Here is a 12545-nt window from a genome sequence, read left to right as displayed (position 1 = left end):
CTCTTTATCCATTTATCTGCTGATGGACACTGGGTTGCTTCCATGTCTTATCTATTGTGAGCAGTGCTGCTATGAACACTAAGGTACATGTATCTTCTAGAATTAGAGTTTTCATCTTTTCCATATATACGCACAGGAGTAGGGCTGTTGGATCATTTGGTAACTCTAATTTTAGTTTTTTAAGGAACTTCCATACTATTCTTCACAGTGTCTATACCAATTTTCATTCCCACAAACAGTGCAAGAAGGTTCCCTTTCCTGTACATCCTCTCTAGCATTTATTTGAAGATTTTTAAAAAAGGCTATAATATCCATATTGCTCACAATGAAGAGGGTGACAGCCAACGAGATCAGCTCTAGAAGGCTTCATATGGGAAATGACATGTCATCTGAACCCAGAAAAAAATGGGAGAGAAGGATATTCCAGGAAAGATCCATATGACCAAAGTCTTAAGGGTGGGAAAGTGAAAGCATTAGTCACTCAGTCATGTCTGACTCTTTGCCACCCTCTGGTCACATCTCTTCCAGATCCTCTGGAGAAGGGAATGGTGACCCACTCCAGTATTTTTGCCTGGAGAATCTCATGTACAGAGGAGCCTGGTGGGCTACAGTCCACGGAGTCTCAAAGAGTCAGATATGACTGAGAGACTAAGGGTGGGAATTGCCCTTAATTTGGTGGGGAAGCTTGATGGACTGGGGAAAGGCAAAGGAAAAGGGAGATAGATATAAATGGGAATCAATCTGAAAAAAAAAAAAAAACAAACAAATTGGGCATACATTTTCATCAGCATTCTAGTAAATGTCTCTGTGCTTATTTGAGGATCTTATGAGGGTTTGTCTGGCTTGGGATTTGTAATGAGGACTTCCCCATATTTCACTATATTTACTAAATTTACTAATATTTACTAAATTGGGCATTTCAAATCAAATAAAGGAGACTTGCTATTCCTAAATCACTTCATTTGTAATCTGATCCCCAAAAGAAAGATTACCATTGCAGATGCAGATGGAGAGTGTGAGTTTTGGGGGCCACCATGAGAGACTTCATTTCAGCCCTCCTCTGCTTTGCAAAGCAGCCTGGTACCCAAGAGGAGGGGGAGCCAGCTCCCTGATACAGGGATGAGGAAGAAGGGCCCAGAGCTTGTGAGAGCCAACAGTAAGCAGAACTGGGAATGCACCCTGTTCTCAGGGACAGAGTACAGATGAAGTCTTGAGGGGACTCACTAGAAAACATTTTTTAAAAGCCTTTTTCTCAAAATACACATACACGTCCTAATGAGCTGGTACAAACACACCCTATGCAACTCTTTTGTTTTAAGTCAGAGTAAGGCAAATTTATTGAGTTATTTTTTACTGAAAGCAAAAAATAAAAAGCATATTCGGAGAGAGCGTGGTAAGATATATCTTAAATGGAGGGAAATGACCATCTTTCTTTGCTTACATCAGCAGCTTAAGAGGACAAAAACAACAGAAAAGGTTAAAAACACTAATACTGTCGCAGGAGAAAAAAGAAAAAGAGATGTAACAACTATCTCACTAGATTCTGGAAAGAAGACAGTCACACTAGAGACATCTTCATTGAAAGATGGTATCACATCAAGGATTATCTTGGCAAAAATTATGTCAGTTGACATTTCAGGGACACCAGCTGTGGAAATGGTTTTTATGGCTGGTTGAAAGGGCAGATTCCAAAAGCAGTGGGAAGTCACCCTCTAATTATATCAGGCTTGAATCCTGACCATGGAGTTGATTGGTGAAAGGTACACAGTAGGAATTCCGCAAGTGCTGTTGGCAGCCTGATCATCACTGGTCCGACAACCATTCTTTCTAAAACAAGGTTCTTTTTTCTGTCTTTTGATTATGAAAACACTTCCTTGTCAATGGTACATTTTTATAAGGTACCCCAAAATTCAAAAAAGGAAATAAAATTTACCATCATTATACCATGCCAATATAACAACTTTTGATGTTTCTCTCCTTTTTTCCTATGTTATTTCAATACTTTTAAAACATTAATTTATGTGATACATCATAGGGTTTATCTGACTGATGGATATAAAATAGAAAGAGACCTAGCCATGCAAAATTAAAAAGAAAACATCCTGGCAGAATTGTAGAAACTACATTAAACTCTGTTTGTAGATTCAGTTGCTTAAACTTTATCTCCAAATGCAATAAAAGCAATACAGTAGAAAATACAATAAAAACATTCTTTTAGGGGAAGATATTCATTACCAGAACCATGTAGTCTGGTAACAGTGCAAATGCCCATTCTAGTTAAACAAGGTTGAGTGATTCCTACTTGCTTCTCTCCAATCTTGGGACATGATAAAGAAATTGCTACCTAAGTAAATTTTATAAAGGTTAACAGTAGACCAAACTCAGAGTACAAAGAGAAAAAAACCAATATTATACAAAGCAGTGATGAATACCAACATAATTTAATTCCACCAGCAGATGCTTGCTTGGTGCTATTTGTTTTCCCTTTTGTAGGATTTAGGAACTGCATTCTGACTGCAAAAACAAACAAACAAACAAAAAACCCCCAAAACCTATATGCTGCATGCTTCTGAATTTGATGCACAATACATATTCAATTTTAAATTAATTCTGCAAATATCAGGTTCTGTCATGAGAGATTAGAACAAAATTCCATTTAAATTTACATCTGGTGTGAAATGTTTCTGGATTTGTGTTTTTGTTTATTTTTAATTTATGGAGATCCTATTTTGTTGAATATTAGCATCTATTTTTCACTTTAAAAAAAGAATCCTTCAATAAACACAATTGGCATATTTTGAGGTATAATATATTAATATTTTTCTATGAAAAGATCAAAAACAAGCACATCTTTGATCATGAGTGAGAAACTCATCTGATGGAAGAAATCTTTGTGCAAAGTACCTGGACCTCAAAAGTATCAGGACAAGTATGACCCACTCAGAAGATGGTTTATCGTATATTTATCTCTGCTGGTCTCCTGGAGCTATAATGATTACTGTCAGCGGGGATGCCCTTTCCTATGACAGAGCTGACACTGCTGAGTACAAATTAAAGGAAAATCAGATTTCTTAGTCTCCGAAAGAGTGGTGGGAATGGGGGAGGGGCAGAATCTTTCCTTCCATATCTCTTTTCTCACTATTTCAAGTTTGTCAAGGAAACTCAGCACCAGAACATTTAAACAGAAATGATGCACACGCAATGAGAAAGTTTTAATTGTTGTGTGAAGTAGAGAGAGACAACCACTGCTGAGAAATCACCCATGTTTCCTCAGATTTCCCTAACCATTACCCAAACAAAAAGATGAACTCTGGTCCTTCTCAGCTTTGATCTCACAGCTCAATCTGTTACAGCTAAAATACGTTCCGTTACAAACTTCCAAAAGACAAAGTGTACAAAGTTTTTTAAAAAGAAAAGAATTCCATGTTATAAACTTAGATAAATACATGATTGAAAAAATTATAGAATTTTTTATCATTGGAGATTTTTGTATCAAGGCTTCAGGATTTCACTGTGGTAGAAACAATGAAAAGCTTTCAAATTGCTGATGAAAAGCTTAACATAAATGCAATATTATTATGAATTCTCATATTCATATTTTTCTCTAGCTTCATGGTAATTCTCACTAAAAATGAAAGTCAACCCCTATTCTGACTAGATCCTTAATTGCACAGAGGAATGCTAATGTGGTAATGACACATTATCAGATGTTGCTTGTGCAAAATATCTTACAAGACAGTTACTGGTATACTGTGAGATATTAATAATTAAAAACAAATCACACTTGTCAAAATAAATACATCTGTCTATGAAAATATCCTTGTTTCTTTACTCGTGCTTGTTTTTCCGAAATGGCAGGTGTCAAAGTGGACCTTTTGTTGTAGTACATGTATCCAATTAAGCACATGGTTTAGGGAAGACCTGACACACTGAAATGATTAAATGCATGCAAAAGAGTGATGTAGCTTAAGGGTGGAATTCTCTGCAGTTGTTGTTCTAGGACAATCAAAAACAAAAGAACGATTCCCAAACTGGAAATATTCCATTAGTGATATTTAACCCAAACCTCTGCACCCTGGAAATATTCTCACCCACACTGGGGAGCCTGGAGTGAAGGGTCCTGATACACTAATGCACGTCCATCAACAAGGTGAAGGGGGTCAAAACTTTGGGAAAGACTCACCTATTACACAATTTATTGCACAATTCAGTGACCAGGTTCCTCAGTTTCATATTTAACTTTTAAGTCCATAACTAATTAAAATAATGTTCTTTCACATCAAAATGGAAATTGGTCATGCCTCTCAGTGTCTAAGATTCTGCATCCTCATTCATTTCCATTTTCAAAAGAAGCCAGAGAGCAAGTTTACTACTAGTTTAGAATGAGACCCTTAATTACCAAGCGGACTGCAGTGTCCCAAAGGCTTGCCTGGAACATCCATCTCTGAAAGGAGGTAGTTATAATCTCATTTGTTTTCTGTGGCCAAAGTTTGATACATTACAAATGAGATGAACTTGAGCTGTTTAATTGAGAAAGGTGAATGAGTCCATAAAATACTGTACTTCTTTCATCTTTCAGTTAAGTCAGGTCATAACATCACAGAAACACTGCTCAGTAAGTGTGTAGCCAAGAAGCCTGTTCTCTCTTTCGGAGTATTATATGCCTCGTCTGTCCTTTGCTGCCATGTCTTCTTATTCTTGAGAGGATGTGAGACATAAAGAAGGAAAGGAAAGGAATAAAGGAAGATAATCAATCTACAAAAAATGAGGGGAAATGGGGAAACCATGAACTTAAACTGTTGACAAGCTATCTTAAAAAAAAAAAAAAAAACAGAGCAAGGTCCTTCTAATGAATGAGGATTTCCTTGCTAATCTTCGCTCTGTTCCTTCCAGCAAGTCAGTTTCCTACATAATGAGTTTTAAGAGTGATTAATAATTTGATGACTAACAATGTCTTCCAAGATCATACAGTCGTCCCATACTTCTCAGATGTGCATGGGAACGTTTAGAGAAACCCTTGATTTAAACATTTTAAAAGATACTTTTCCATTACAGTATGATGTCTAATTTTAATCTGCTATGATACCAAGTGTGCTTTCCCAAATATATTATGTACTTCCTTCTTATAAGCAAAATACAACATTTTCATCTTTGGTTTTATATTTTTAATGTATATTATCCAGTAAAAAGTTTGAAGGTGACGTCTCAAATGAAATTATCTTTCAAGGTAATGTGTGTGCTGTGTGCTCAGTTATGTCCAGCTCTTTGGGACCCCATGAACTGTAGCCCACCAGGATCCTCTGTCCATGGAGTTTTCCAGGCGAGAGTACTGGAGTGGGTTGCCATTTCCTACTCCAGAGGATCTTCCTGATCCAAGGATCAAACCCGCGTCTCTTGCGTTTCCTGCATTGGCAGGAAGATTCTTTACCTCTGCACCACTTGTGAAGCCCAATTTTAAGGATAATACTTATCTGGAATCTTAAGATTCTGCTTTTTTTTTTATGGTTGTTCTTTTCCCAGCTGAGGTCAAGGGGGAAAGATTAGCAATTTTGCTCATAAAGGGATTATATATATATATACACACACACACACACACACACATGTATAACTGCCAAATTGCCATCCAGAACTTCAGCACTGGCCAATTTGGAGATTTATATCCTCCTGGTGCTATATATTAGGGAAAAGTCTGTGCTTGACCTCATCAAGTAGACTGGCAGAGAAGAGAGGTGATCTAATGAAACTTGGAAGATCAATCTTAAAACCCTCTCTCAGAGAAACCTTAACCTGACTTCCCAATGCCGAGCAGATCATGAAATCTACAGGGCGCAGCTGCAGTATTAAACCGTGGAAATGTTCGCCTCACCTCACATTGGCTCAGCATAGTGGGAATGCAGGGTGGCCAGAAGGCAAAGGTCTGAGGAAGGGCGGAGTTCTGAAAATCACTCTATAAATCCTGTTTCTAGGGTGTGCTCAGAATGTCCGTTTTAGTACAAACCACTACCACAATCACATACATCAACCGGAATCTACTGTATTTCATGTAATAATCTGTGGAATATGAAAAGAGATATAGAAGAAATAATTGAGACATTTGCGTGTGTACAGTTCCGATTCTTGCCTGAGCATCCTTCTGCAGAAGGAGCTGGACCGTTTTAGCATGTCATAAGGACAGGCAGACTTCTAATTCAAGGCTCTCAAGACCCGTCAGGTCTGCAGCAACCTCAAAGCTTCCTGTCAATGTTGTTAATGGCAAATCTAAGCATGTGAGTGTTTTCGGTCAGGGTGCTCCTAATAGCATCGTGATTGTCAAGTGATTGAGGACAATCATAGGGAGAAGACAGAAATGGTCTATTAGGACTTCGTGGCCATCTTGCCCCCTCCCCACAGAGCTGCTTCTTTCTACAGGCACAATAGGGCGGTGACCTACAGGAGATTTACTGTAGCTTTTCGTAGTCCTATTTTCAGCCACTACAAGTTATGAAAATCTAACGCTGGGGGGAGGAATGGGAAATATGCCCTAATGCCATAAATACATACCCTACTGCTAGATATTTTCAAAGAACTATTTGCTAGAGCCTATTACTTATGCTCTAGACGGCACTTCTCTTATATTTAACAAAAGCAAAAATGGAATACACTCATTCTATTACACTTTGGCAGAACCACAGGGAAAATTGGGCTTGCTGCTTTTCTTGATCACCTCTAAGAATTTTTTATCTTTCTAAGGAACCACCTCTCTCCATTCAAACTACCCTATTTGATCAGGAGGAAGCTGAGCTAGTGTGCAAAATTATATATCCTTTTGTATTTGTTCTCTTCTTCTGATTACATGATCTTTGGGGAAAATACTATAGGTAAGTAAATACTTAGTATTAAGGTATTTACTTGATATGCTTTGCTAATAAGACAATCTATAAAAAAAAGAAATTCACAGAACCAGGGAGATGAAAAACCCCATGATTTCTCAAACATATTTCTAGGACCAATAATGTGGAAGTCATCTTTTTAAATGTTCTGAGAACATGCTCTATTTCCCAATCTTATTTATTAGGAAATTCATCTCCCCAAAGGATACCTATTAATCTATTAACAAGGCACATTTTTACCTTCATTCCATATGCTCAAAACATGCTCTCTTCTACTCACATTCTGCCTAGAAAGTGGACAAAACCCACATTATCCCAATAGGAGAATGAAAAGCTGGCTCTTTAATATCTCTCATACCATCTCAATTAGTAAATAATTTGAAATGCACAGATGGGTAGAAAACCATGTTAAGCCCTTTAATAGCCACAGTTTTCACTTTCTCACTAAGGCTTTCTATATTTTGAGAGGAGTCCCAGTTGCTAAATCAACTGTGGTTCTGCTGGAAAGATTCAGGAGAGACAATTCTACGTTTAACTGTGGCCTTTCATCTTGGGCACTACTAGTTCTGACGGCTTTAAGGAGAGTCAGCATCCTCTGCAGTTCACAGAAAGAGCTAGGAAATAATACCGATCTCCAAACTATCTTATTAACATCCTCTGGAAGACAATCACAGTGAAACAAATTAAACATGACCATCATCACTGGGCTGCTGTTTAGGAGGATCCCTGGGTTTCTGAGCATATGGGTCCCTGGAAGAGTTTCTGGAGAGAGCTCTGAACTTATCCCAAAGACCACAGAGCTGACCTTAAAAGTTTATCTGATGCCCTTGAACAGAGTGAGCCAGGGCCATCTCTTGCAGGAGCGTCCACTGGGTGTATGTGAGAAATTTATTTTTTTCTGTCTTTAAAGACTGTTAATTTGGAAACATTTTCAAGCTTTACAAAATGCAAAAATATATTAAAAAGAATGTCATCTACCCTCTGACTAGATTCACCTACGTTGAACATTTTACACTATTTACAATTCACTCTCCCTCTTTCTCATTTTTTTTCTGAATCATTTGAAGGTAGGTTACATTCCCCTTTATCAACAAAATAATTATGTACATCAAGGCTTTTATCACTAAAAAATAAGGATATACTCTTACATGGCCACAATATAGTTATGAACTTGAATAAATTTTACAGAAATATTTTTCTCTAAAGTTAATACTTGAAGTTTTATCAAATTTGTCTGAAATATATCTTTTCTCCTGTTTTTCCACCCTCCAGCAGAGGATCTGGTCTAGAGTCAAGTGTTTCCTTTGCTTGTCATGTCTCTACAGCCTTTAGTCTGGGGCACTGACATAGTTATTATAAAATAACTTTCAGCATCTTTTATGGAATTGACATTTTTGAAGAATGTAGTTCCATACTCTCATGTATTCTTTATTTTAATAGGACATTGCTCATTTCCATTTTGTCTCATTTTCCTTGTGACTGTATTCAGGTATAATTCTAGGCCAGAATATTGCACAGGTGATGTATCCTCGATATCACAGCTGATGATACACAATGTCTCACTGGTGATGTTAATTTCAATCGCTGGTCAAGGTGTTGCCCAATTCCTGGACTGTAAATTTACCATAGATTTTCTCTATCACTAGTAATAAGCAGTACATTGGGAAACACTAAGAACATCCATATATCCACCTCCTTCTCATCAAAATTTCTCCTACCTTTAGCATCCAGTGCTGGTTTTTGCCTGATCCATTCCTTACTTACCATGACTTTTCTGGCTCCTGCACAATCTCCACCCTCCCCATTACCAGTCAACCCTCAGGATTCTGCTGGAAGTACAGCCTGCCTTCCTGTCCCTTTTAGTATCATTTTTACCTTTTGTTTTCTGGCACAGATTCATGAATTCCTATTATTTTTAATGTTTTATAATTCATTATTGCACTTAACCATTTTAGTGTTCAAACTGTCTAAGGTTTGGCCAGAAGTCTCTTCTTGCTGGCTTCTGTGTCCTTTCCCATCTTTTTTGGGCCCAGTACCTTCTTCCTTTGTGGTATAGTAAGAAGATCAAGTTCTTTTACCCGCCTTAGCCCTGTCCTGCAATCAGATTTTCTCATGTACCTCTGGTTCAGCTTAGGGAGGAATGGTATTTAGAGACCAAGATATGGAGCTAAGTAGACTCACTCCTATTGGGGTTTCTTTCCGTCACGCATTCAACAAACAGAGCTCAGAAATACACGCAGATGCAAACATTCACATACAATTATCCATATACATCAACGCAATTACACATGTATATGCATATCCACAAAACACGTATATCTTTTAAAACCACATGTTGTTTACCCAGGATCTCCACTCTCATGTATCCCCAAAGGGCATCTTTCCTTTCTTCTTCTACCCTATATTCTACAGTTAGATCCCAACAGCAACATATTTACTTATTTGCTTTCAGTTCAGTTCAGTTCAGTTCAGTCACTCAGTTGTGTCTGACTCTTTGTGACCCCATGAACACAGAATTTGTGCACGTTAACATGCTTTTAAAAGTTAAAAATATATAAAAAAAGATAGACTCAGAGAAGTGTCATTCCTTCCATAGCGCTTTCATCCTATTCTATACTCACCCCTTATTAGGTAAACATCTTCATTGTTTCCTGCTTACTTCTTCTTATATAACTTTTAGCAAAGATAAGCACATATGTGGGCTTCCCAGGTAGCGCCAGTGGTAAAGAAGCCACCTGCCAAGGCAGGAGGGATAAAGACGCTGGTTTGATCCCTGGAGAAGGGCATGGCAACCACCCCAGTATTCTTGACTGGAGAATCCCATGGATAGCAGAGCCTGGAGGGCTATGGTTCATAGAGTCACAAAGAGTTGGACATGACTAAAGTGACTTAGCACATGTGCAAGCACATATGTATGCTTTCCAATTTTCTAATTTTTCCTTATTTTACATATAAAAGGAATATACTCTTTGGCATATAGCTTTTTCATATAAATGGCATTTATCACTCTATTATAGAGGTCCTCCTTATAATTTTTTTTATAGTTGCACAATACTAAAGAGTGTGTTTATTCTATAGTTTCTGCAAGCAGTCTCTACACTTGAACACTTAAGTAGCCTCCAGTATTTTGCAATAACAAAAAATGCTTCGGTGAACAACCTTGTGCATATATATTTTTACACTGTAGGTTTATCTTCAGGGTAAATTCCTAGAAATAAGATTTCCGAGTCAAAGAGCAAACACACATAGAGTTTTGGTAGATACTGCCAAGTCCTCCTCTGTAAAAAACTGTACCATTTTCTATTCCCATCAGCAATGTATGACAGTGCCTGTTTCTGTATAGCCTTGCCAAAAGAATGTCTCATCAAGCTTTTAAGTTTGCCAATTTGGCGAATGAGGAATAGATCACCGTTGTTTCAATCTGCATTTCTCCCATTGTGAGCAAATTTGAACATTTTTTCATGTGTTCTTCTTTTGTGAATTATCCATGTAATTTGCCCATTTTTCTATAGGATTGCTGTTCATTTCCCATTGATTTTTAAAAGATGATTACTAATTAAAGGTATTAGCCCTTTATCTGAGCCCTTTATCAGTGATGGATTCTGAAAATATTGTCTCCCAATAGTCACTCGTCTTTGAACATCTTTGCTTATGGTGTTTTCTTCTTTTGAACGTGTCATTTGTTTGCTTTTGAACATGCAAAGTTTTTACGTTTTATGTAGACGAATTTACCTTTTGTTTCACTGTATTAGAATTTTTAACAATCACTCAAAAGTCTTTCCCTACACCCAGGTTTTAGAGGGATTTAGTGATATTTTCTTCTCGTATGTGTATACTCTTTTCATTTTAAAAATCTCTGATGCATTTGGAGTTCACTATTGTGCATGGTATGAGAAATGGATCTAATTTTACTTTTTTCAAAATGGCTATTCGATTTTCCCAACACCATTTATTATAAAAGACCATATTTATCCCCATGCTTGAAATACTACTTTTATTTTATACTAAATTTCTATGTGTAATTGGATTACTCTGGAGTTTGTATTTTATTTCATTGGTTTCGGTTTTATGGAAGTGAATGCTGTGTTATTTGGTACATAAATATTCATAATTGTTACAATTTCATAGTAGTAATGGCTTCTAATGTTACATTTTTGTCTTATTTAATGTTTTGGGGGGTTTGAAGTCTACTTTTTTCTAAAAACCTGTAAGAGTTTGCATTTACATGATTTCAAATGTCACATCCATTGTACTCCTTGATTAACACATTTTTTGATCACTAGCACTGCTCTGTACTAGAAAAACACAGTGAAAAGTAATTAATTGGATGTATGATGTAGAGAGTTCCCAGACTCTTCTGCTTACCTGACGTGGCAACTCTAGAGAATCAAGTAAATATTGCAATTAATAAATTACATAAATGCTCTTTTACATTTACTGTGCTGGATATAATTGTGTACAGCAAGAGATGATTTGTAACACAAATTCTGATTAATACAATCACTCTAAATATCTTTGTGTAGAGTTTTGTTTTTCTGTTCATTCAGCAATATTCAAGTTTTGAGGGGGCTTAGGGCTTCCCTGGTGGCTCAGAGGGTAAAGCGTCTGCCTACAATGCAGGAGACCTGGGTTCGATCCCTGAGTTGGGAAGATCCCCTGGAGAAGGAAATGGCAATCCACTCCAGTACTCTTGCCTGAAAAATCCCATGGACGGAGAAGCCTGGTAGGCTATAGTCCATGGGGTCACAAAGAGTCAGACACGACTGAGTAACTTCAACCTTTCAACCAAAGAGCTCATAAGAGGACAAAGTGGACATACATGTTTATTGTTTCAGAAAAGAAACAAAAATAAATGAACATAACCAAGATTTTCATATATATGACAAAAATGAGACCCAGTGACATGACCTGCCTAGTTACACAGCCAGTTAGTACAAAACCACTGCTATCAAACAGGTTGCTTAATCGCTAGTCAAGTGTGCTTTTCACACTTACATATGAAGTCTACTTCTGCACACACCAGAGTGCTTTCTCTTTGTAAACATCTTGGCAAACAGAAAAATTCTGTGTGCCCCAAACAAGCCTATGTGACACTCAATGTGTTACGTTTATCCTGTTTTCACAGGCCATTTACATGAGAAATGAAACCTTAAAGTGCTCCAATTTCCTCTTTAGGAAAAGATGTGGGGAGGACAAGGAAAGACAGTAGAAATGAGTGAAATGAATCTCAGTGTCTGAGACTAAAATTGCCTGGTGTCCATTATAATGATGACTAAACAGGGATGTGAAAGTGTCACTCGGAGTCCTGATCACATGGGCTTGTCATTCTACTTAAAAGGATTCCAGCGTGGACTTCCCTGGGGGTACAGTGAATAAGAATCATTCTGCCAATGCAGGGGACATGGATTCTATCTCTGATCCGAGAAGATCTCACATGCCACAGAGCAACTGAGACCAGGTGCCACAGCTATTGAGTCAGAGCTCTAGAGTCCATGAGCCACAGCTACAGAAGCCCATGAGTCTAGAACCTGTGCTCTGCAACAATGAGAAGCCTGCCCACCACACTAGAGAAAAGCCCCTACCGCGCCCTCCCCGCCGCCCCCCACCCCCCCCTGCCCCCCACCCAGCGCCACAACTAGAGAAGAGCCTGGGTGACAGCGAAGAAACTATGCAGCC

Source organism: Bos grunniens, chromosome 9 (assembly GCF_055505025.1).
Source record: "Bos grunniens cultivar Pamir isolate PY7600 chromosome 9, Bosgru_T2T1.0, whole genome shotgun sequence".
Taxonomy (NCBI): Eukaryota; Metazoa; Chordata; class Mammalia; order Artiodactyla; family Bovidae; genus Bos; species Bos grunniens.
The sequence above is the reverse complement of the archived record's forward strand: the minus strand, read 5'-3'. Positions refer to the sequence as shown.